This window comes from Anolis carolinensis, chromosome 2 (genome assembly GCF_035594765.1).
Source record: "Anolis carolinensis isolate JA03-04 chromosome 2, rAnoCar3.1.pri, whole genome shotgun sequence".
In the NCBI taxonomy this organism is placed as follows: Eukaryota; Metazoa; Chordata; class Lepidosauria; order Squamata; family Dactyloidae; genus Anolis; species Anolis carolinensis.
The window spans coordinates 178,827,958-178,853,908 of record NC_085842.1 but is presented as its reverse complement, the minus strand read 5'-3'; the positions used below and the strand labels follow the sequence as shown (position 1 = coordinate 178,853,908).

Here is a 25,951-nt window from a genome sequence, read left to right as displayed (position 1 = left end):
ATAACAACAACAACAACAACAACAACAACAACAACAACAACAACTTTATTTTTGTATGCCGCCACCATCTCCCCAAAGGAACTCAGAGTGGCTTACACGGGGACAAGCCCAAACAGTCACATTTTCATCATAAAATATACAATTAAAACACAATATCAACTAAAAACAATTTAAACAAACCATAGTTAAGATAGCGTAACTATAAAACCTTAAAATTAACAATCATCCATCTAGGAGGTCCAATCCTAGGACATAATGGGCAGTTAACAAACTCATTAAGTTAGAACTGGTATATATATATATATAAAAAAAATACATGAGGTAGGCAACACAGGAAGAGGAAAATAGCCCTGAGATGGAAAACAGCTATAAAGTGACAGGGCAAATTTCAGTATGAATAGGGGCGAGATTATAAGGACTTGTCTAATCGAATGCACGACAGAACATCCATGTTTTTAATTGCTTACAGAAGACAGCGAGGGTACGTGCTAACCTAATCTTCCTGGGGAGGGAATTCCAGAGCTGGGGAGCCACCACCGAGAAGGCCCTCTTCCGCGTCCCCACAAACCGCTCTTGCGAAGGGAGAGGAAGCGAGAGAAGATTCTCTCCAGAAGATCTTAGAGATCGCACAGGTCCATAGGGTGAGATGGGGTCATGAAGATTAACTATAAAACGTGTTTGTTTCCTGGTGGGTAATCCTCCTCCAGGATTTAACAATTCTTCTGCAGCAAGAATTCACTCCAATGGAACTTCTGGAAAATAATTTATCAGTAGATGCGTGTTCAATGCTTATGTCTAATGCATATCCAGCAAGCATTGGCAGAAAGCATTGCCCTCTGTGCAAGTGACACAACTGATTTTCACTATAGCACATGTGGGAACTTTTAACCCTCAATGTGTTTTTAAACTACAGCTCTCTCAGTCCTTTCTGTTATGTTGAATGGAGCAGATGGAAGCTGTAGGCCAAAATGACTGGAGAGGCATGACACAGAGGATGGGGGGGGGGGAGTGGGTGGGTTGTAGATTATTGACAACTGGGTGTCCTTGTGGTATAGTGGTTTGACTGTAGGACTAAGGATGCATCTACACCAGGGGTCCCCAAACTAAGGCCCGGGGGCCGGATCCGGCCCTCCAAGGTCGTTTACCTGGCCCCTGTCCTAAACTTTAGACTTAGGGTTGACCTAAGTCTACCTGGTCTTTGGAGGTCTTTTTGCTTACCTATGATCTTATGAGATCGTCTAGATAGTCTTTGAAAATCTCTTTGCTTAGCTATGGCCTTATGACACCATCTAGACGGCTTTTGGAGGTCACTTTCCTTACCTATAGTCCTATGAGACCGTCTAGATGACCTTTGAGGGTCCCTTTCCTTACCTATGGTCTTATGAGACCATCTAGATGGTCTTTGGAGGTCTCTTTGCTTACCTATGGTCTTATGAGATTGTCTAGATGGTCTTTGAAGGTCTCTTTGCTTAGCTACGGCCTTATGAGACCATCTAGATGGCCTTTGGAGGTCACTTTCCTTACCTATGGTCCTATGAGACTGTCTAGATGGCCTTAGAAGGTCCCTTTCCTTACCTATGGTTTTATGAGATTGTCTAAATGGCCTTTGGAGGTCTCTTTCCTTACCTATGGTCTTATGAGATTGCCTAGATTGGCGTCCCCAAACTAAGGCCCATGGGCCAGATGCGGCCCTCCAAGGTGATTTACTTGGCCTCTGTTCTAAACTTTAGACTTAGGGTTCACCTAAGTCTGAAATAACTTGAAGTTACACAACAACAACAATCCTAATTTTGGACTATTTCATCATAGTCCGGCCCCCTAACAGCCTGAGGGACTTTGAATCGGCCCTCCACTTAAAAAGTTTGAAGACCCCTGATCTACACTGTAAAACGAATGCAGCTTGACACCACTTTAACTGTCATGGCTCAGTGCCATGGAATCCTGGGAGCTATAGCTTTACAAGGTTTTTAGTCTTCGCTACCAAAGAATGCTGCTGCTTCACCAAACTACAAATCCCACACCATCCCATAGTATTGAGCTATGCCATTTAAAATGGTGTCAAACTGCATTAATTCTACAGTGCAGATGTGACCCAAGACTCCTTGCTCAGGCAATAAAACTTAATTGAGGCCCTTTCTACACTACATCTAATCCCAGATTATCTTGTTATCTCAGATTATCTGGCAGTGGAAACTCATATAATCCAGTTCAAAGCATATAATCTGGAATCAGATCCTGGGATATAGGACTTGAGTAATCCTGGGAGTGTCACAATTTTCTCAGCCTGGGAGCAAAGCAAACCCTATGTCAAAGTGGCACATAAAGGTTGCCATAACTCACAGTTCCTTTGAAAACACATAACAATAACAATAATGCTTGCATGAACATAAGCATTGCTTTGTTAGAGAAAAGCCAGGAGTGGATACAACTCCTGACTTTTCTACACTGTCCTTATACCCCAAGATCTGATCCCAGGTTAACTGCTTTGAACTGGATTATATTAGTCTCCATTGCCAGATAATCTGGGATAAGCAAATAATCTGGGATCAGATGCTGGCACATAGGGCAGTATAGAAGGGGCTTTTATTTCCTTTCTGCCTGCTAAAATAGGCTGGATGCATACTGCCATATAATCCATATTATCAAAGCAGATGTTGTAAAGCTTTCTTTATCAGTTTTATACTTATTTATGCAATGCTTTTGACACAAAATAAATAAATCAAAGCAGATAATCCAGATTATCTACTTTGAACTGGATTATATGGGTCTACACTGCCATATAAACCAGTTCAAAGCAGATAATATGGATTGTATATAGCAGTGTAGATGGGCTCCTAGTCATCTCATCTTGCTTTATGGACCACTTCTCTGTTGGTGGACAATTAGAGTGTTCACACATTACAGTTAGCCATAATTTACAGTGCAAAGTTTGGTTACTTGCATAGCTAGTAACCAACCTTGACTTGTCTTCTTAGGTTCTGTTTTGTTTTCCTCTTATTATTTTTAGTAGTTAACACGTAGTCATCTAGTGCAATCTCCTGGTAGTATAGGAATTAATATAGTAGCTAAAGTATTCCTGAGCCCCCGGTGGTGCGGTGGATTAAACCGCTGAGCTGCTGAACTTACTGATTGAAAGGTTGCTGGTTTGAATCTAGGAAGCGGGGTGAGCTCCCGCTGCTAGCCCCAGCTTCTGCCAACCTAGCAGTTCAAAAACATGCAAATGTGAGTAGATAAATAGGTACCGCTCTGGCAGGAAGGTAATGGCGCTCCATGCAGTCATGCCGGCCACGTGACCTTGGAGGAGTCTATGGACAACGCCAGTTTTTTGGCTTAGAAATTGAGATGTGCACCAACCTCCAGAGTCAGACACGACTAGACAATGTCAGGAGAAAACCTTTACCTTTACCTAAGGTATTCCTAACATATGGCCACCCACTCTTTGCTCTAGTAAAACACCTCGTTTACAAGCTCTTGCTTCTGTGGGGCAGCTGGGGAACAAGCTAGGGAAGGAGAAGTCATGTCAATGGTTTTTGAAATCACAACAAACAGTGGTTTAAACAAGTCCGTATATGTAAGCCAGCAACAAACCCCGGATTCTGATTGTGTCTTGTGTCTGATTAACAAACCATATCTTCTGAACAAAGGATGTTTTGCACTCACAAGCCAGATCAACAACTATGAATGTGACCATTCTTAAACTGACTTCAGAAAAGATGCCTTGCTCTTGGAGATACCTCCCTTGAGTGACAGCCCCCCTTTGGTCTGTCTCTGGAGGCTGAATCTGAACCCATTGCTTGAGGTTGGACTGGCCTGGAAACCAGTTCAGCAAGACAGATCCTTTCCACACCTTGCCACATTTTATCCAGAACTCCTTTTGATCTTCTTGGAAACATAATTAGGGAACTTTTGCCAAGTTGTATTTATGCAGTAGACTGATTTTTTTCCCCAGCCTCAGGACACAAAGCACCCTGGCTCATCAAGAGGAAAGTGGGTGTGTGGGTAATGTTGTCTGTCTGTCTTTGGAAGAAAATGCTTTGATAGTTTCCCTGTTGTTGCATGATGCATCTTAACCAGTATGTTACTGGTTTAAGGATACTCTTATCTTGACTTTAGTGCGACAGCATGTGTAACAGGGAACTCTAGGAAAACAGAGTTTGAGTCCTCGTTCAGCCACAAAAACACACTCGGTGACCTTGGGCAAGACCTTCTCTCAGCCAACAGGAGAATATTTATCCAACTCCTCTGGATAAATATTTCCAAGGAAATGTTACGAGAGGATTGGCGTAATTTGGCCTTGAAAGACATTAAATTGTGTTTGGGGGTGATAAGAAAGAAGATGAGAACGCTGAAACTTCACTGCCATACACATAATGAGGGTCAATTGGGAGAAAGACAAGAGTAACACATAAAGAAGAACACATTGCCTGCTTTATCTTCCAAAGAATGATTAGTACTGGGAATAACTTTTTCATGGAATCGGGAAATCAGTAAGTGATGCTAACTCCATGGGATCACCTAGCCACTGTGGTCGAGTCTACTGGTGTCAGAATGAGATGCCTGCTCAAGATGTTGCTCTACCTCTTACTGGTAATGTAGTTACCATGTTCTGACATCAACAGACACAACAGGAGACAGGCAGATGCTGTCATGGATCCCCATGGCCAGCAGGGAGCAGCTACAATGATATGAAGGATGAGGTGTAGAGTCTCGCTTATCCAAACTTCACTTATCCAATGTTCTGGATTATCCAACGCAGCCTGCCTCCTGCCTGGATCCACAGCTGTTTCTCTAGGCAGCAAGGACTAAACTTTTTACAGATTTAACTTCCAACAATGTTGTTACTGCAAGTTCATTTTATGCAATTTTATCTTTATTTTTAGTCAATTTTTAATAGCCAATGTTTTTATAGTCAGTGTTTTCAATACATTGCAATGTTTTGGTACTAAATTCATAAATACAGTAATTACGAATAACGTTACCATGTATTGAACTGCTTTTTTCTGTCAAATTGTTGTAAAACATGATGTTTTGCTGCTTAATTTGTAAAACCATAATGTAATTTGATGTTTAATAGGTTTTTCCTTAATCCCTCCTTATTATTCAACATTTTCGCTTATCCAACATTCTGCCGGCCCGTTTATGTTGGATAAGTGAGACTCTACTGTATTTCTCATTGGGGCTGGACACCCCCGGATTCAGCACATACAAGGAGTCTTCAAAATGTTTCCACAGGGTGGGAGTAGTAGTACAGTAGAATCTCACTTATCCAACGTTCTGGATTATCCAACACATTTTCGTAGTCGATGCTTTCAATAAATCGTGATATTTTGGTGCTAAATTCATAAATACAGTAATTACTACGTAGCATTATTTCGTACTTAACTACTTTTTCTGTCAAATTTGTTGTATAACATGATGTTTTGGTGCTTAATTTGTAAAATCATGACCTAATTTTCCTTATTCCCTCCTTATTATCCAACGTATTTGCTTATCCAACGTTCTGCCAGCCCGTTTATGTTGGATAAGTGAGACTCTACTGTAATTGGTCATGCCCGAGAGTGTCACGTGACTGGCCAACCTTGCAGTTTAGTATAGGAAATGTCATGCTGTGAAGAAGATAGCTGTGAATCTTACAAATTGCATCAAAGAGGAACAGCATCCCGTCTAATACTTTTTGTGAGCAGATGGTGTGCCAGGAGCACAAATTCATCCGTCCATGTGTGCTCAGTATGAGGATAAAATTATCTCTCATAGAGTCGTCCAGCCCCAATGAGAAATACAGTAGAGTCTCACTGTCCTAGTGTGACGGATGCAGAGAGCTCTGCACATCCAGTTACAGCCACAACCACAAGGAATGAAGAAAGAGACTGGATCTACACTGCCTTATAATCATAAAATCATAGAGTCATAGAGTTGGAAGAGACTTCACAGGCCATCCAGTACAACCCCCTGCCAAGAAGCAGGAAAATTCCATTCAAAGCACCCCCGACTGATGGCCATCCAGCCTCTGCTTAAAAGCCTTCAAAGAAGGAGCCTCCACCACACTCCGGGGCAGAGAGTTCCACTGCTGAACAGCTCTCACAGTTAGGAATTTCTTCCTAATGTTCAGGTGGAATCTCTTCATCCATTATCTGATTCCAGATTATCTGTTTTAAATTGGAAACAGCCAGGCTTTGAAGCTTCAAGACTATTCAATGCTAATCAAGCTGGCCAGTTGCAACATTCATACTTGCCTCAAACAGACAAGAGTTCTGTCTCCCACCCTGGACCTTCCACAGATATATAAACCCGCTTGCTTCATTTCCAATAGACCTCACAACCTCTGAGGATGCCTGCCATAGATGTGGGCGAAACTGTCAGGTGAGAATGCTTCTGGAACATGGCAATACAGTCTGGAAAACCTGCAGCAGCCCAGTGATTAAGGCCATGAAGGCGTTCGACAACACATTGGATTATATGAGTCTACAATGCCATATAATCTAGTTCAAAGCAGGTAATCTGAATTTTATATAGCAGTATAGATGGGGCCTGAGCATGGGATCTCCCTATGCTCTGATTCATAACTGCCTTAAGTTCAATAAGTTGTAAGCCAGGTAGGTGCCTAAGCAACTGACAGAGAAACGTAAGCACAAGCAGATGATGTGAAGCTAGCTGTGTATCACTGACTACACACTCAACAAAAAACATTAACAAGTTGGGAAAAATACATTGCAAAGGAAGGTGACTGTGTAGAAAATGATATATGTTTTTATGATAATCAGAGTTAAGAAAAGTGTGGAAACCTTTTGAAGAATCCTCATATGTGCTAGTTCTGGGGCAGAAATACACTGTCTAGTACAGGGGTCCTCAAACTTTTTAAGTGGAGGGCCGATTCACAGCCCCTCAGACTACTGGGGGGCCAGACTATGATGAAATAGTCCAAAATTAGGATTGTTTTTGTGTGCCTTCAAGTCATTTCAGACTTAGGTCAACCCTAAGTCTAAAGTTTAGGACAGAGGCCAGGTAAGTGACCTTGGAGGGCCGCATCTGGCCCATGGGCCTTAGTTTGGGGACACCCGATCTAGATGATCTCATAAGACCATAGGTAAGCAAAGAGACCTCCAAAGACCATCGATAAGGAAAGGGACCTTCAAAGCCCATCTAGATGATCTCATAAAGCCAGCAGAAGACCATAGATAAGGAAAGGGACCCTCAAAGACCATCCAGATGGTTTCATAAGACCATCGTTAAGGAAAGGGACCCTCAAAAGCCATCTAGATGGTCTCATAGGACCATAGGTAAGGAAAGTGACCTCCAAAAGCCATCTAGATGGTCTCATAAGGCCGTAGCTAAGCAAAGGACCTTCAAAGACCATCTAGAGATTCTAGACGATCTCATGAGGCCATAAGTAAGCAAAGAGACTTCCAAAGACCAGGTAGACTTAGGTCAACCCTAAGTCTGAAGTTTAGGACAGGGGCCAGGTAAATGACCTTGGAGGGCCGCATCCGGCCCCTGGGCCTTAGTTTGGGGGACCCCTGGTCTAGTATATACATGGCCTATGTTGCATGTTTCCTGTTAGTCTCATGATTTTCCCCAGAAAGAGTTATTGACAATCTAGATCTGGCTGGGGAACAAGGCAGGCACCATAATATAAAACTGACAATTCTTTCACATAATTTTAAAGTATGTGCTGTCTTCCAAGAAACACTAGGATTGCGGTACTATAACCATATCTTCCTAGCCTTTCTGGGAATATACACTGGGATTCCTCTTCCCCTGAGACTTGTTACTGTGCAGATGAAAAGGAAGGGGCCATATGTGTGTGAAATAGCAGTTGCAAGTGCTAAACAGCTGTGAGAACAAGTCAGCAGAGCTTCTCACAGTTACCCTGAATTAATTCATCCGGGTTGAGAAACAAATTCCATAGGCAACGTGCATTAAACAGCAAATTGAAATGTGACTGCTCCATCTGTCATGAAGCAAAGGGATGGGGTGTGCAAATATGTTGGAAACTGATAAAGTCCGGAAGAGTTATCTGACGTATAGAAGACATACCCTCGCCCAGCAAAGATGATTAAAAGTGACGTGTGCCATTGGAAGAGCTGGATCTTGGCCCTTAAGGGGTGCATGGTGTGGGAGATTAGCCTGGTTTCTTGGAAAGTAAAAATGGCAGCCCATCATCGGCTCTTTTGCTCCTTGATGCAGAGCCAGATTGAAAATTTGCACCCCTGAAGGGAAGATGTGGTTCTAGTGCCACTTCAAATTTAAGCAGCTAATACTATTTTTCTAAAACACATTAAAAACAAATCAGTGAAGCAACGGCTTATCTTGTTTCATATAATCTTTGTGTGGACTAAAAAGCTCTGTGTCTACAACATATTATATTTTGGTGAGAACACTGCAAAGTTAATAAAAATGCAACTTGACTGCAACAGATCTCTGTAACACATAGCCAGGTGGACTGACAGAGCAGCTTTTGCCAACCATACCAAATCGGTCTGTATTGCAGAATGAATGCAGTTTGACACCACTTTCATGGCTCAATGCTATGGAAACCTGGAATGTGTAGTTTGGCGAGGCACCACCTCTCTTTGGCAAAGAAGGCTAAAGACCTTGTAAAACTACAACTCCCATAAACCCATAGTATTGAGTCATAAGAGTGAAAGTGGTGTCAGACTGAATTGATTCTACTGTGTCAATGCACCCACGATCTTGGAATTACAGTAAAGTCTCGCTTATCCAACCTTCACTCATCCAGCGTTCTGTATTATCCAATGCAGTCTGCCTCCCACCTGGATCAGCAGCTGTTTCTCTAGGCAGGCAAGGATCACAGATTTTTCACAGGTCTGAACTTTTTACGGATTTAACTTCCAACAATTTTATTGTAAGTTCATTTTATGCAATTCTATCTTTATTTGAAGTCATTTTTTTAGTAGTCAATGTTTTTGTAGTCAATGTTTTCAATACATTGCAATGTTTCGGTGCTACATTCGTAAATACAGTACTTACTACATAACATTATTGCATATTGAATGGCTTTTTCTGTCAATTTGTTGTAAAACATGTTTTGGTGCTTAATTTGTAAAATAATAATGTAATTTGTCGTTTAATAGGCTTTTCCTTAATCCCTCCTTATTATCCAACATTTTCGCTTATCCAATGTTCTGCTGGCCCATTTATGTTGGATAAGTGAGACTCTACTGTACGTGTTTTGATTCCCCCCCATCCCCAATTCCTCTGTATCAGTGACTTTGTAATATATATGTAGAGAAAGAGAGAATAAATACAAAAATGTCATCTTACTTTATGCAACAGTGCTTTTCACAGCACCTCAATGCACAGATGTTAGTCAAAACTGTCATGCTGTGAAAATCTAACCTAGAATCATGGAATCATAAAATCACAATATTGGAAGAGACCTCGTGGGCCATCCAGTCCAATCTTCTGCCAAGAAGCAGGAAAATCACATTCAAAGCACCCCAGACAGATGGCCATTCAGACTCTGTTTAAAAGCCTCCAAAGACATTCCAGGGCAGAGAGTTCCCCTGCTGAACAGCTCTCACAGTTAGCAAGTTCTTCCTAATGTTCAGGTGGAATCTCCTTTCCTGTAGTTTTGTACCTTAGGTTTTTCTTGCTGTTACAAAAGCATGCTATAATACAGTAGAGTCTCACTTATCCAAGTTAAATGGGCTGGCAGAAGCTTGGATAAGCGAATATCTTGGATAATAAAGAGGGATTAAGAAAAAGCCTATTAAACATCAAATTAGGTTATGATTTTACAAATTAAGTGCCAAAACATCATGCTTTACAACAAATTTGACAGAAAAAGTAGTTCAATACGCAGTAATGTTATGTTGTAATTACTGTATTTACAAATTTAGCACCAAAATATCGCGATATATTGAAAACATTGACTACAAAAATGGCTTGGATAATCCAGAAGCTTGAATAAGCAAGGCTTTGATAAGTGAGACTCTACTGTATATGTTTTTCCCCCTGGTCACTGGATTGCCCTAAAGAAAACACAAACACTGCAGCCTGAATGTGAACAGGGAAGTCCAAGCTGCTTCGCAATCCTCACAACCTTGAGAAGATGTCTAGCACACTGCCACAGCAAAGAGTAACATCCTTGACCTCATATTGGAAAGGAATCATTGCCAATGCAAAACAAGGAATATATAAACAAAAGGCACAGATCAATTCTATAAAGCTTATAGGACAATCCGAGAGTATATTTCAAAACAAATAAGAATCTCAATGAGCTTAAGTATCCCATCACAATTTGTGCCTGGCGCAAGACAAAATGTCAGTAGGAAAAAACGCAAGGAGCAGTGAAATGACAAGTTGAAAAACAGAATGAAAGATGGACAATAAGAAGACAAGAATTAAGCATACCAAACCTATTTTATAACCAATGTTCTCACAACCTTGAGAAGTCTACTGTGAGCAATTGCTTCTGTACAAAGTTGGCTAGAATTGGCACTTTTAGTCTCCTCTGGGGTAGAGAAAAGTGGGATAGAAATGAAGTAGTAAAGGTTTTCCCCTGACGTTAAGTCCAGTTGTGACCGACTCTGGGGGTTAGTGCTCATCTCCATTTCTAAGCCGAAGAGCCGGCGTTGTCCGAAGACACCTCCAAGATCATGTGGCCGGCATGACTGCATGGAGCGCTGTTACCTTCCCACCAGAGCGATACCTATTGATCTACTCACATTTGCATGTTTTCGAACTGCTAGGTTAGCAGGAGCTGGGGCTAACAGCGGGCGCTCATTCCGCTCCTGGGATTTGAACCTGGGACCTTTCGGTCTGCAAGTTCAGCAGCTCAGCGCTTTAACACACTGCTCCACCACCAGGGGCCCAAGAAATGAAGTAAATACATTGATTAATACATAATAAAAACATTAAAAGCTCCTGTGCATGCCACCAGTTTACCAGTTCTTGGTATGCAGATTGCAGAAAGGAAAATTGCCTCAGTTTACCTTTCTGACTATCATGTGTTGCTTTAAGAGGCATGGTATGAGACCTTGGCCATTTTTTTAAAAAGTGGCACCCCCAGAAATCTAAAATACACCTTCATTGCCAACTAATGAGTAGCAGGATAGCCTACAATACAATGGATGAGGATGTATAGCCAACAGTATTTTCACATGCAAGCCCAAAAATGAAACTGCATAATTCCTGTAGGTTAAAGATCTGCCAACATTTCAATAATTTATCCCCATAATTTAGACGTTTCTTCTTACCTGTTGACCTGCACTGAAGTCGAACAACTTCTGTGCTCTGTAGTTTACTGTCCAGCTCACACAGAGCTGTCCCTCTCCACCCACCAGCTGTAAACAGAGATAAGGCTAGGAGAATCATCATACGGATCTGCTCTTCTCCTTGCTCCATATATTATATGCTAAATAATAATAATAACAACAGTAATAATAACAATAGTTCATTTGTTTCTTACCAGCGTCTCCTCATGGATCAAGGCAAGGAACAACAGATTAATATACAGCACGTCACATCAATTAAAATACATAACATCATATAACTTATTTGCATTGGCAATGCTTCCTTTCTAATACTAGGTCAAGGATGTTATTCTTTGCTATGGCAGTATCCAAAAATCATGAATTAAAATTCACAAAATCATCTGGATACCGAAGAGGCTATGTTGTTGTTGTTGACGTTGTTGTTGTTGTTGTTGTTGTTGTTATATTTATTCCCTACTTTATCCCAAAGGAGAGACAAAGCGTCTTCCAATTAAAAGTATGACCACATAATTTAAAACATACAAATATGCAAATATGCTTTTTAAAACAGAGAATATATTCAGAAGAACTGACTATCATGAGGCAACTTCGCCAAAGCAGGAAGATGGAAAGCAAGTCAGGGAGCTAAGTTTGGTACATTTACTCTTTGTCAGATTCTCCCTGCCTGGGATTTTGGGAGTTGTAATCCAAGAAGGTAACTTGCCTGCACCCTGCCAGTCAGGGAGGGAGGTGTGTAGTAAGGGGGCAAAATACTAGTTTTTTATAATAGTTTTTAATCAGATTTTTTTTTCATAATTTACATAGCTTAAAATATAGAAAATATCTATGGGAAAGGAAGGGGAGGAGGAAAGAAGAGAAAAAAGGAAAAAAAAGAATAAAAGGGGGGAGGAATGAAAGGGGGGGTCTAATACAAGTCCCAACATTTCACTTCCGATCTTCTTCATCGTGTTCATTCTTCATTTTAATCATTTTGATAGTTCTCCGTTTGCTTCTCATTTTCTTTCGTCTTGTCTTCAGATAGTACTTCTTAAATACTGTTGCTTGTTTAAGTCAACATTTTTTCCTTCTTATTAATCAAATAATCTCTTACTGGACTCCAATCTGTTTCCTCTTTTGCCATTCCTTGATGTCTCGTCATTAGTTGGGTTAGTTTGTCCATATTTCTTATTTCCAGTATCTTGATTTCCCATTGTTGTATTGTTGGCAGTTCTTTCAGTCTCCAGTTCCTCGCATGAACTATTCTTGCTACAGTTGTTAAATATCTTAATAATATCTCTCTATTTTTTCCAATTTTGTATTTGTGATTCCCAATAGATACATTTCTGGGAGCATTTGGAATTTCATTTTTAGTATTTTTTGAATTTCTTCATGTATTCCTATCCAATATTCTTTAACTTTTTTGCACATCCACCACATGTGGTAGAATGTGCCTTCATGTACTTCACACTTCCAACACTTTGTCTGTAAGTTTTTGTGATATTTTCCCAAAGTTTGGGGTGTGATGTACCACCTGTACATCATTTTGTACAAGGTTGCTTTAAGATCACTGGCATAAGTACATTTTAGTTTTCTGTTCCAAATGTCTTCCCATTCTTCTAATTTGATATATGGTCCAATATTTGCAGCCTATTTAATCATACAGTCTTTTATCTGTTCTGTCTCCGTATTCCATTCTAATAACTTCTGATATATCTTTGTTATTATCTTCTTGTCTGTTATCATTATTTTGTCCCAAAAAGTTTCTTTATCCATAAAACCCAATACTTTATCTTTCTGAAAATGTTCTTTTAGCTGTCTATATTGAAACCAAGATATATTTGAATATACTTGGTTAATTTCTTCTTGGGTTTTCAGGACGTAGTCTCTTTCCTGTTTTTTGGCATCTCTTTGTACAGAGGCCATTTTACCTATCCCAATAATATCCTTCATGAAGCTTCAAGGGGTGAGAACCCGAGTGGAGTTCTGGGATATATTCTTTCTTCATATTTTTTCCAAAAAAATTTTATCAAAGAAAGTCTAATAAAGTGATTTCCATTTTTTAAATTTTTGTTTCATACCATATGTAGACATGCCAACATATTCTTAAGTCAAACCCTTCTAGTGTTAAGATTCTTTCCTTCTTTAGTGTCGCCCAATGTCTTAGCCAGGTCAGGGCACAAGCTTCGTAATATAGTTTTATATCTGGCATGGAAAGGCCTCCTCTTCTTTTTTTCATCCGTCAGTTTTTAGAGTTTTATTCTTGCTGTCTTCCCTTGCCAAATAAATTAGGAAAGTGCTCTATTCCATTCTTTGAATTGGTTCACATTCCTTATAATTGGAAGATTTTGGAACAAAAACAATAATTTTGGTAAAATGCTCATTGTGATCATTGAAATTCTTCCTAATAATGATAGTTTTAGATTTTTCCAGTTGTCTAAGTCCTTTACGATTTCCTTCCAGTTTGTTTCATAGTTGTTTTTCATAAGCTGGGAGTTTTTTTTTTTGCTGTAATTGTAATTCCTATATATTTTATCTTATTAGCCAGTTGAAGTCCTGTCTTTTCTTGCAGTAAGTTTTGTCTTTTCTTTAAGATATTTTTTGTGAGTACCTTTGTCTTTTCCATGTTTATTTTTAATCCTGCTAGATCTCCAAATTCTTTTATTTTCTGAATCCATTTTGCCAAATTTTCCACTTGTTTTTCCACCACGCAGATTATATCGTCTGCAAACACCTTCACTTTATATGAGAGTTCCCTTATTTTATCTCTTTTTACATCTTTATCATCTCCAATGACATTATGAATGGGGCAAAACACTTGTAACAAACCTAATACAGTAGAGTCTCACTTATCCAGCACTCGCTTATCCAACGTTCTGGATTATCCAACGCATTTTTGTAGTCAATGTTTTCAATACATCGTGATATTTTGGTGCTAAATTCGTAAATACAGTAATTACTACATAGCATTACAGTGTATTGAACTACTTTTTCTGTTAAATTTGTGGTATAATATGATGTTTTGGTGCTTAATTTGTAAAATCATAACCTAATTTGATGTTTAATAGGCTTTTCCTTAATCTCTTCTTATTATCCAACATATTCGCTTATCCAACGTTCTGCTGGCCCGTTTACGTTAGATAAGCGAGACTCTACTGTAGTACAAAAATGAAATTAAGGAGGTAGAGTGGGAGACACCCCACCGTGCAGTAAATACTGTACAGGAAACTTTATCACACAATTGATGTTGAACCACAACCGCCCTCCCTGTGAAAAATAGGAACTGGTGGAAGACTGAGAGAGGACCTGTAGCAGAGCTGGTTCCAGGAGATACATTGTTTCGAACCCCCTTTTCTTCCTCAAATTGTGAAACTACAGTAGAGTCTCACTTATCCAACATTCTGGATTATCCAACACAGTCTGCTTCCTGCTCGGAACCACAGCTGTTTCCCTAGGCAGCAAGGACTGAACTTTTTATGGATTTAATTTCTGACAATATTGTTACTGTAAGTTCATTTTATGCCATTCTATCTTTATTTGCCAATGTTTTTTGTAGTCAATGTTTTCAATACATTGTGATCTTTTGGTACTAAATTCGTTAATACACTAAATTACTACATAACGTTACCATGCATTGAACTGTTTTTTCTGTTGATTTGTTGTAAAACATGATGTTTAATTTTTAAAATTATAATGTAATTTGATGTTTAATAAGCTTTTCTTTAACCCCTTCTTATTATCCAACATTTTCGCTTATCCAACGTTCTGCCGGCCCGTTTATATTGGATAAGTGAGACTCTACTCTATTCCAATAAAAAGTATCCTGACATTAGGATATTATACAGTAAGCCACTAATTATCATTTTCATTTTGAGAGATGTTTGGATTGTGGTGGGTGGGTTGGAACTGGCCCCAAACCAAATAGACACAACTCTGCCATGGCTTGCTTCTGTGTCTTTGGCACAGCTGAGTTTGACTGTACATGACTGAAGCTTTTCCTGATGCGAAGTGAAATATGACCACATGCTGTCAGAAAAACTGTTGGCAGGAGGGGAAAGAGGTTAGAAGGGTGAGGGAAGCTGAGGAATATTTCAATTTTGCTTCTCCGTTGGAAATTCTAACACCACAAATATCAAACTGGTCTCACTGGCAGTGCTCTGTGTTCAATGTCATCACAGCATCATTTGGCCCTAGGGACAACTAGCGAGTTTAAGGATGAAATAAATGGTGACTTTAGGGCTTCATAGTTCATATCTTTTTTATTCTTGCTGCGTACTGTCAAGTAGTTTCTGACTTGTGCAACCCTAAGACAGCCTTTTTATGGGGTTTTCTGAGGCTGAGAGTATGTAACCACCCAAAGTCACTCAGTGGGTTCCTGTGGAATTCAAATTCAGGTTTCCAGAGTCCTCGTCCAGCGCTCAAACCATTAAACTACCCCGCTGTTAAATCATTTGTCTCTCCACTCTTGCAACCCATATTTTAAGTTAAAACAGATTTGAAAGAATTATTTACAGTATATGTTTGACAACGGGAAGGATATTTAATATGGCTCAGCCACAAACTATGCCTGAGGGGAACTATCAATGATGATCTTCACAATTCATACCTTTATCTGTCGCTAAATCTACTCTTTCTCTCTGAACATTTATTTTTTAAATTCCATTTAAAATGAAAACTGTTTTATGTGTTGTTGAAGGCTTTCATGGTCAGAATTACAGGGTTGTTGTGTATTTTCCGGGCTGTATGGCCATGTTCCAGAAGTATTCTCTCCTGACGTTTCACCCACATCTATGGCAGGCATCCTCAGAGGTTGTGAGGTGTGGATGCCTGCCATAGATGTGGGCGAAACGTCAGGAAAGAATACTTCTGGAACATGGCCATACAGCCCGGAAAACATACAACAACTCTGAAAACTGTATTCATTTATGTCTATCTTTTAATTCTATTGGAAATGAAAACTATTTTCAATTTCAGTGAATTTAAAAGATAGATGTACAGTACCTGTTTCTAATAATAGGAAGATCATTTCATGTTTCTTTCTAATGCCTATTGCCAAAATATCTACCATTGCACATCTCCTGTCTGCTTTCTGTTCAAATTTCTTCTTTTCATTTGCCAGATAATTTGCTATCAGTTTCTCTGGTGGTTTTATTCTTTTTTGCATACAGCAGAGTCTCACTTATCCAACATAAATGGGCCGGCAGAATGTTGGATAAGCGAAAATGTTGGATAATAAGGAGCGATTAAAGCGATTAAACATCAAATTATGTTTTGATTTTACAAATTAAGCACCAAAACATCATGTTTTACAACAAATCGACAGAAAAAGCCGTTCAATACATGGCAAAATTGTGTACTAATGACCGTATTTACGAATTTAGCACCAAAACATCGCAATGTATTGAAAACACTGTCTATAAAAACATTGGCTACTAACAAATTGACTACAAATAAAGATAGAATTGCATAAAATGAACTCGTAGTAACAACATTGTCGGAAGTTATAATCATAAAAAGTTCAGTCCTTGCTGCCTAGAGAAACAGCTGAGGATCTGGGCAGGAGGCAGACTGTGTATGATAATCCAGAATGTTGGATAAGTGAAGGTTGGATAAGTGAGACTCTAACTATTTGATATGTCCAGGATATGCTCCCACCACTTCCAGTGCACTGAAGAAATCACAAGTTTTCAAGCTATAAGCTTTCATGGACTGCTGTCCACTCGATCTAGTAATAAATAGGTGATGCCTGATTTATTCCACTCCCTGACCTCCTTTTCAACAGCCCTTGGCAAATGCTTTAGGAAGGGACCTGTCCTGGTAATGTTGCTGCCTGATATGAAGGATAAGATGTCACATGTTGTGCATATAGATGTTTCCAGGTTCAGCCTTTGTCAGGTCCAGGCAGTGCTAGGAAAGAATATTGACTGGAACCCTAGTATTACTTTGTCAGTGATGTTGACAATACTGAAGTAGATGGACTGGTAAGATTTGCTGTATTCTGTATACCCACTGTGTTCATCACATGAGGTTGGGTTCAAGTGTAGTGTTCTTTCTATGTCTAAAGTGTTGGGAACAGCTGTCTTTTCATACCTCACAACCTCTGAGGATGCCTGCCATAGATGTGGGCAAAACGTCAGGAGAGAATACTTCTGGAACATGGCCACACAGCCCGAAAGACATACAACAACCCTGTCTATTCATACGTTTCCAGAACTGGTTGGGAAGTGGATTTTTGGGTAATGATTCAGATGTAAATGGCAAAATGGCCAATTCTGTAATGTGACGGCATTTGTTGTTCTCAGGTTTAAAATGATATGTTTACCGATTTGTGGAAATGCTCCTTTGAGGAAAGCGGGGGAGCGGGATGGCCTCTGGTTGCTCCTTTAACAGGTCCTCTCCTCCTCAGTCCAACTCCATTCTGCCTTCTTGACCACAGATGGACCACGGATGATGGAATTTGCAGTACTTTCACCTGCTTTGGATTGGACTTCAACAGAACACTGCAACCCCTACGAATAACCAACCTGGACTAAACTTGGCACAGAGAAGCCCCACGACCAACTGAACATACTGCAGGAATTTGGGGGGAATTGATCTGGATTTTTGGGAGTTGTAGTTCATCTGCATCTAGAGAAACTGTGACCCCCATCGACAATGGACCGGAACCAAACTAGGCACAGAGAACCCCCAGGACTAACTGAACATACTGCAGGGTTTTGGGGGGAATTGATCTTGATTTCTGGGAGTTATAGTTCACCCACATCCAGAGAGCGCTGAACCCATTGGATCCAACATGTCCAACTGTTGAATACAGGTGGGGTTTGCGGGTGATTGACCTTGGAATATAGGAGTTGTAGTTCACTCTTATCCAGAGAGCCCTCTGAACCCCACCAATGATGGATCTGGACTACACTTGACACACAGACCCAATATGGTTTCCTTTCCGGTTGGGTGTTGATTGAACTAGATAGATTTCCACCACATTTGTGCTGGTTCCCAAGTACTGTATGTGGAAGTTCTCCAGGCTGTCTCCTCTAGCCTGGTGCTCTTTGAATGGGTCCAGTTCCCATTGTCCCAACCACTATGACTATACTGATGGAGGATGATAGGCCATGTAGTCTAGCATAACTTCAGGGACCAGGAAAGAGGCATTCCAGTATGCCAACACAGAGTGTTCGAAGGCACACTAGAAGGCCATCTGCCTTGTGGAAAGCTGGAAGAAAGCATGGGAGCTAGATGGAGAAGACACAAGAAACATTACTGTCAGTCACTAGTCTGAACAGGAAAGGCAAGGCTAGTGGAACAGGTGGAGGACAGGCAATATGGCCCATGTAGCTAACACCCTGTTCCAACTTCCAGTCCTTCCCCAAGCTTTGCTGCCTGAGGACTCTGCCTAATGATAGGGTTGGCTTTGTTTCTATACAGGTCACTTATCCAAATTAGGAGAATGCTAATAACAAAAACATGCCAGTTGTAATTTATAAAACCACTGAAGGGCAGCAGCATGCTCTTATTGAACCTCCTAGCTGAGAGCATGAGTCTTCTCATTTTTGTCCTATTTTTACCGCACTCAAGGAGCACAAGTTCTTCTTCCTCGCCCATTTTGACCTTGTTGTCTAGTGACGGAAGCTAGGCTGAGAGGTATATAAGTTGGCCCAGTATCTTCTGTGACCTATTATGGTTGAAAGTAGGGATGCTTACCCAACGAGATCGCCAGAATAGTCATCTCCTTTGGATTTATCATCAATACCCAGTCTTCCCTGTCTCAAAATTATAAAAGCACTTTTACAGGCACCACAAACTAAGGGCATTGTGATCCCAACTGAGGATGGATCTGGAGATCTTTGCAGTCCTAGTTTGATCTAACCAATATACCACTCTGTTGGGTAATCACGTTTTTTTAAACAAAACATTGCAATTAGCAAAATGTTCATTGCTTTCACTGGGAGATCCTTCCCAGATTGCATCAGGTTGGATATGGGGTATGGCTGATTTTTTATCAGATGCAAAAGTCAGGTGCAAAATGCTGTCTGGGTATTGAGCATTAGAGATATCACATTCCCAATATTGCATGAAGCTGCTGATGATTAAAAGTCAACTTTATAAATACAGTAGAGTCTCACTTATCCAAGCTGTGCTTATCTAAGCCTCTGGATTATCCAAGCCATTTTTGTAGTCAATGTTTTCAATATATCGTGATATTTTGGTGCTAAATTCATAAATACAGTAATTACAACATAACAATACTGCGTATTGAACAACTTTTTCTGTCAAATTTGTTGTATAACATGATGTTTTGGTGCTTAATTTGTAAAATCATAACCTAATTTGATGTTTAATAGGCTTTTCCTTAATCCCTCCTTATTATCAGAGACATTCGCTTATCCAAGCTTCTGCTGGCCTGTTTAGCTTGGATAAGTGAGACTCTACTGTACATGCTTTGTCTGTCCCAATGTAGCTTTCCATAACCCTGATCCCTTTGGATGTATGTGCTTGACTATAACCCACATCATCCCCAACAAGGGTGCTTCTTCACCAACCTGGAGACACCAGGTTGACTTATTAATTTTGCAACCTTCTCTTTCATCTTTTATGACCACCAGCTTAATTTGGCTACCTATGAGCATCTTGTGGTTTTGGAGGTCTCCTGTAATTCTACTACACAACTTACATGGACTTACATTTTTGTGTTTCTTGTATAACAGTCGCAGAGCAGTTTGGGGCTGATTAATAATAATAATATTAATAATAATAATATCAACAACACTTCATTTATATTCCACCCTTCTTCTTGAGGGGACTCAGAGCGGATTACAGCATATAAAGCAGACAGGCAAATATCCAATGCTTTGTTACAATCAAATACAATGAGATACACAAACACAGACAAAGGCAAAGGCTTCTTTCATTTCTGGCTCTGGAGGCGGTTCTGATCTCTGACTCTGGGAGAGGTACTCTTCTCCATTTCCAAGCCAAGGAGCCTGCGTTGTCACCTCCTGGTCATATGGCCGGCATGACTGCTTGGAGTGTCTTTTCTTTTTGCCTTTTCCTGCCAAAAGAGGCTCCTTCTTTGGAGGCTTTTAAACAGAGGCTGGATGGCCATCGGTTGGGGGTGCTTTGAATGCAATTTCCTGCTTCTTGGCAGGGGGTTGGACTGGATGGCCAATGAGGTCTCTTCCAACTCTACTATTCTATGGTTCTATGAAAATGGTATCTATTTATCTACTAACATTTGCATGTTTTTGAACTGCTAGTTTGGCAAGAGCTAATAGTGGGAGCAAACCCCATCTCATGGATTCATACTGCCAAACTTCAGGTCAGCAGTTCGGTAGCACAAGGGTTTAACCCATTGCGTCACTCCTTCCTTCCTTCCTTCCTTCCTTCCTTCCTTCCTTCCTTCCTTCCTTCCTTCCTTCCTTCCTTCCTTCCTTCCTTCCTTCCTTCCTTCCTTCCTTCCTTCCTTCCTTCCTTCTCTGAAGGCAAGGCAATAAAAAACCCTGAAATGGAGGTCTCTGGAGCTCTAATCTTCCCTCATTCTTCTTTTCTACAAATAACCCTATTTCAGATTTTTTTAAAAACTGCCTAAAGGCCCCAAGGATGAGTGGAATTCCAGATACCTCAATTTTATAGTTTTTAGACTGCCTTGCCTTCAGAGAAAGAAGAAAGGAAAGAGGGAAGGGAGAATCATCCTCAAACGGCTCTACAGAAAACAAAAAAAAACAGAAACGGAATTGTTTGTTGTAGGCTGGATCATCTTCCTGTCTTAGAGATAAGGCATTTTATTTTAAAACAGAAACAAAACAGAAACCGGAGAATCATAGGCAGATTTTTTCCTCTCATAATAGTCACACCCCCTTTTGTCGATAGAAAAGGGGAAAAATTGTGACTATTATGTGATGAAATGCAGTATTTTAATATAAAGGTGGGGTACAGAATAGGTATCAGTTATGGACCCACCACTAGGACTCTTCCTTTGGAAGACAATCATTCTCGGCCATGGGGATCGGTTATAGATATAGGGAAGTGGTTCTCAGCCTGAGGTCCCCAGATGTTTTTGGCCTTCAACTCCCAGAAATCCTAACAGCTGGTAAACTGGCTAGGATTTCTGGGAGTTGTAGGCCAAAAACATCTGGGGACCCCAGTTTGAGAACCACTGATATAGGGGGATATCCTAGAATACCCTTTGTAGGTTATTGTAGGAAAGTGGTTAGTTCTCTCATCATTCCCCAGTTCTTCCTTTTAGTTCTTTCCTGGTTTAAATTCCCTTACCAGACACTGTCAGCTTCCAAAGCAAGCAGACAGGCTGACTGCTGCACAAAGTTTTCATAGAAACATCAGTGCATACAGGGAAGATTCACTACCTCCCTTGAACCCTATAATTCTCTCTGGCCTGGATGCATGCACACTAGAATAGATTCATTTGGGAGGAAAGACAGTTTTGCAATATAATGTTCCACTTTAAGAGAGTACTTGTATGAAGTAGATTTCCCTTTATTTTATTCAATTGTTGATTTGAACACTAATAATCAAATTTGCAATCAGAGTCATATATATTCAGAAAATAGCAAAGCTGAAAGAGGAGAAACAACAAAAGAAAAGAAAGACATGTAACTAAAACTCAGTAGATCTCTGACCACCCTATTCTGACAAAAGTAAAATCCTGTAAAAGAAAGGAAAAATGTGATTCTACCGTTAAATATTTTAATAAATAATCTTGCTAAAACTACTAATATCCATAATTGCATGCTACATTTCTTATTGCTGAAAATTTCCATACGCAGTTTCCAATCTTTTAAAAAATTTCAATTAGTGCAACCTTTACATGATGCAAATGTGAGTAGATGAATAGGCTTTGGCAAGAAGGTAATGGTGCTCCATACAGTCATGCTGGCCACATGACCTTGGAGGCGTCTATGGATAATGCCAGCTTTTCAGCTTAGAAATGGAGATGAGCACCAACCCCCGGAGTCAAACGTGACTAGACTTAATGTCAAGGGAAAATCTTTACCTTAACCTTTAGAGCCCATGTTAATTTGGCAATTTGGTTTAACTCCTTAATCTTAATAATCCGGTCTTCTATTGCTGGTGTTTCAGTCTGACTGACAGACTGATTGACAATCTGTGAAGGTTTTTGTAAAGGAGAAAGTGGAATCTAGCTCTTGGCAATGTATTTCTCCCCTCATCCTAGTTTTGAATCATTCCTCTATCTCTCAAAGCAAAGACCGCCTGCAGAGGTGGCCAAAGACAGGAAGATGCTTTTGGGATCCAAAGAGAAGGGTGGCAGTGAATGTGGATAGATTCAACACTTGTCTTTCTTTAAAAAGTACTAATCTACCTTATCTTGGTATAAAATCTAGCATGGCAAAAACATTTCACAACATAGCAGATTCTGAAGTTATTAGATCCTGGAAGTGAAGCTGCCTCATCTCTGGTTAATACTTAGATGGGAGGCCACCAAGAAATCCCAGATTCTGTAGGCTATTTTTTTGGAGGAAGGAACTGGCAAAACTGCCTTGGAGTATTTGTTACCTAGGAAAACCCAAGGAAATTCATGTTGCTATTGTAAATCGACAGGCAACATGGAGGCATATATATACACACAAGGTGTTTATTAAATGCAAGGTGCACATTAAGTGCAGTGCATATAATTTAAAACTATTTTTTCTCTCTTTCACACACTCGCATTCTGTCCCATATCTTGGTGTGGACGTTTGACAGAATACCCAGAATTATTTGCATTTCGAAGAACGACTGGTAACAACGCATAAACTGGGAAGAAGGGGAGGCATTTGGAATTGTTTAGTCTATTGTTCTATCTTATGGCATTGAATGTTTGCTTTTTATGTTGCGGATCGCCCTGAGTCCACATGGGGAGATAGGGCAGGATAGAAATAAAATTTTACTTATGTACAGACCTATATTGTGGGTAAATTAAAGGTAACACCTATTTGAAATAGATGGGGTTGAGAAAATAGTTGTCAACAACAATACCTAGTGGAATTGCAGACAGTGCTAGTATGTATTTCATGCCTATGTATTTAGGCACAGTCCGTACTATGGTAAGTTGTGCTGCATTTCTGTTTAGAGCAATTATGTCTATGAGCAATGTCACTCTCCTCTTTGCAGAAAAGGAGTTTGGCATCCTTGTCTGCAATGCCTGTGTTGGATTCCAACATCCCTCGGCCTGAGCCAACCAGCCCAATGGCCAGGCATGATGGGAGTTCCATTCCAATATAATTTGGAGTGCCCCAGGATCCACAGCCTTGTGGCTCATGAACTACTATGAAAGCTGAAATCACTTTTTTTTCCGTGTCAGGAGCAACCGGAGTTGCTTCTGGAGTGAGAGAATTGGCCGTCTGCAAGGACGTTGCCCAGGGGATGCCTGGATGTTTTGATGTTTTACCATCCTTGTAGGAGGCTTCCCTCATGTCCCCGCATGGAGCTGGAGCTGATAGAGGGAGCTCATCCACGCTCTCCCCGGGTGGGATTTGAACCTGGCAGCTTTCAGGTGAGCAACCCAACCTTCAAGTCACGAGGCTTTTATCCCCTAGGCCACCAGAGGCTCCTATAATTATAAAAATGAAATATTAAAAACACAATGGAAGCTATCATTACTTTCTTTCCTGTTGCAGGGACTTCCTTGCCTCCAAACCTTGGTGGGGAGTGGTTCACACTGGGGTGGAGAAGGGAAAGGTGGCAGGGAGCCAGAATTTCTCCAGTTTGTTCTGAATGGGAAGAGGATTGTGTTAAGTTATAGGAGTAGACCTGGGGTCAGTGCAGTCTTAGAAGCCTTTCTTATGCTGACAAGGCATATGGTCTGATTTAAGCTGCAATCCCATACTTACGCTCTTCTTTAAGAACAAGTTCAATTGATCGGGCTGACAAGGGTCTTAATGTTTAAATTCTCTGCTGGATTATGGCCCCATGGTTTATCTTGTTTATTTGTTATTACTTATTTATCCGTCTCGTGTGTTCAGGAGCTTTGGTTACACTAATGGTGGTACTGACAACACTCTTTTTGTGAGGTAGATTGGGCTTAGAAGAGCTTGTGTGTGTGTGTTAGATAGATCCTCTATAACAGGGTCCCCAAACTAAGGCCCGGGGCCCGGATGTGGCCCTCTGAGGTCATTTACCTGGCCCCCGCCCTCGGTTTTATAATATAATATATTGTATATACATATAATATTGATAATAATATTATAATGTAATACAATATAACACTAATAGTATTACCATATAATAATATTAATTATATATTCTATATTACATATAATATTACTAATAATATTACAGTATAGTGGTATAGTTCAATATAGTAATATATAATGCTAATATTGTGCTATGCTAATAATATAATATATTGTATGTACATATAATTTGTAAGCCACTCTGAGTCCCCTTTGGGGTGAGAAAAGTGTGATACAAATGTAGTAAATTAATGCAGTAAATAAATAAATAATAAATAAATACATTTTAGACTTAGGCTCGCCCAAAGTCTGAAATGACTTGAAGGCACACAACAACAACAACAACGACAACAACAATCCTAATTAACTTGACTATCTCATTGGCCGGAAGCAGGAGCACACTTCCCATTGAAATCCTGATAAATGTATGTTGGTTAAAATTGTTTTTAAATATTGCATTGTTCTTTCGTTGTTGTTGTTGTTGTTTTTGCAGTACAAATAAGACATGTGCAGTGTGCATCGGAATTTGTTTGTGTTTTTTTTTTTTAAAATGATAATCCGGCCCCTCAACAGTCTGAAGGATTGTGGACTGGCCCTCGGCTTAAAAGGTTTGAGGACCCCTGCTCTATAATATAGTCTCCAGGAAACAATTTCCATTAATATCCTATGGGCACCAGATCTAATCTGATTTTGGAAGCTGCTAAGCAGGGTCGGTCCTGGTTAGTACTTGGATGGGAGATCGCCAAAGAATACCAGATGCTATATATGGGTACTCACTTCCTTACTTACTTAGGCGATCCCTCATAGTTCAAGGATGATGGTCCTCCAGGTGTAGTGTCTTGGCGGTGGATGTGTAGGTGGCTGTGGAGACCTATTCTTGACCTGCATGTTCTTCTGCAGTGAAGACATCGGTTTCCAGATGGAAGGCGGTCCCGGTCATGGTTGGCTTGACACACCTTCTTCTTGGCACATTTCTCCCTTAAGCCCTTTATTTGTGCCTCTTCGAATTCCACTGCACTGTTGGTAACAGCTGACCTCCAATTAGAGCTCTCAAGGGCCAGGGCTTCCCAGTTTGCCGTGTCTATGCCACAGTTGCCAAGGCTGGCTTTAAACCCATCTTTAAATCTCTTTTCCTGTCCATCAACATTATGTTTACCATTGAGTTGGGAATATAGTAGCTGCTTTGGGAGATGGCGATCAGGCATTTGGACAACGTGGCCAGTCCAGCAGAGTTGATGGCGTAGGAGCATCGCTTCAATGCTGGTGGTCTTTGCTTCTTCCAGCATGCTGACATTTGTCCGCCTGTCTTCCCAAGAGATTTGCAGGATTCTTTGGCGGCATCGCTGATGGAATTGTTCCAAGAGTTGAGTGTGACGTCTGTAGACAGTCCACGTTTTGTAGGCATATAGCAGGGTCAGGAGGACAATAGCTTTATAAACAAGCACCTTGGTCTCTCTACGGATGTCCTGATCCTTAAAGCCTCTGCTTCATTCGGAGAAATGCTGCACTCGCAGAGCTCAGGCGGTGTTGTATTTCAGTGTCAATGTTGAC

The 25,951-nt window shown here is 40.4% G+C and overlaps 2 protein-coding genes across 3 annotated transcripts in view; one reads left to right on the top strand and one right to left on the bottom strand.

Annotated features, from left to right (window-relative positions):
- The window catches only part of alas2 (5'-aminolevulinate synthase 2), a 31,750-nt gene extending 20,430 nt beyond the window's left edge, over positions 1-11,320 (bottom strand). Inside the window, exons 1-2 of one of the 2 annotated variants that reach the window (XM_008122742.3) lie at positions 11,220-11,235; positions 494-752 (exon numbers count right to left, since the gene is read on the bottom strand). The gene's annotated coding sequence lies outside the window, so the exon portion shown is untranslated. Of the gene's footprint in view, positions 1-493; positions 753-11,219 lie in introns of both variants that reach the window. The other variant, XM_003215740.4, reaches the window with a different exon arrangement.
- The window catches only part of apex2 (apurinic/apyrimidinic endodeoxyribonuclease 2), a 116,471-nt gene that overhangs the window by 36,325 nt on the left and 54,195 nt on the right, over positions 1-25,951 (top strand). The gene's annotated exons all lie outside the window — the stretch shown is intronic.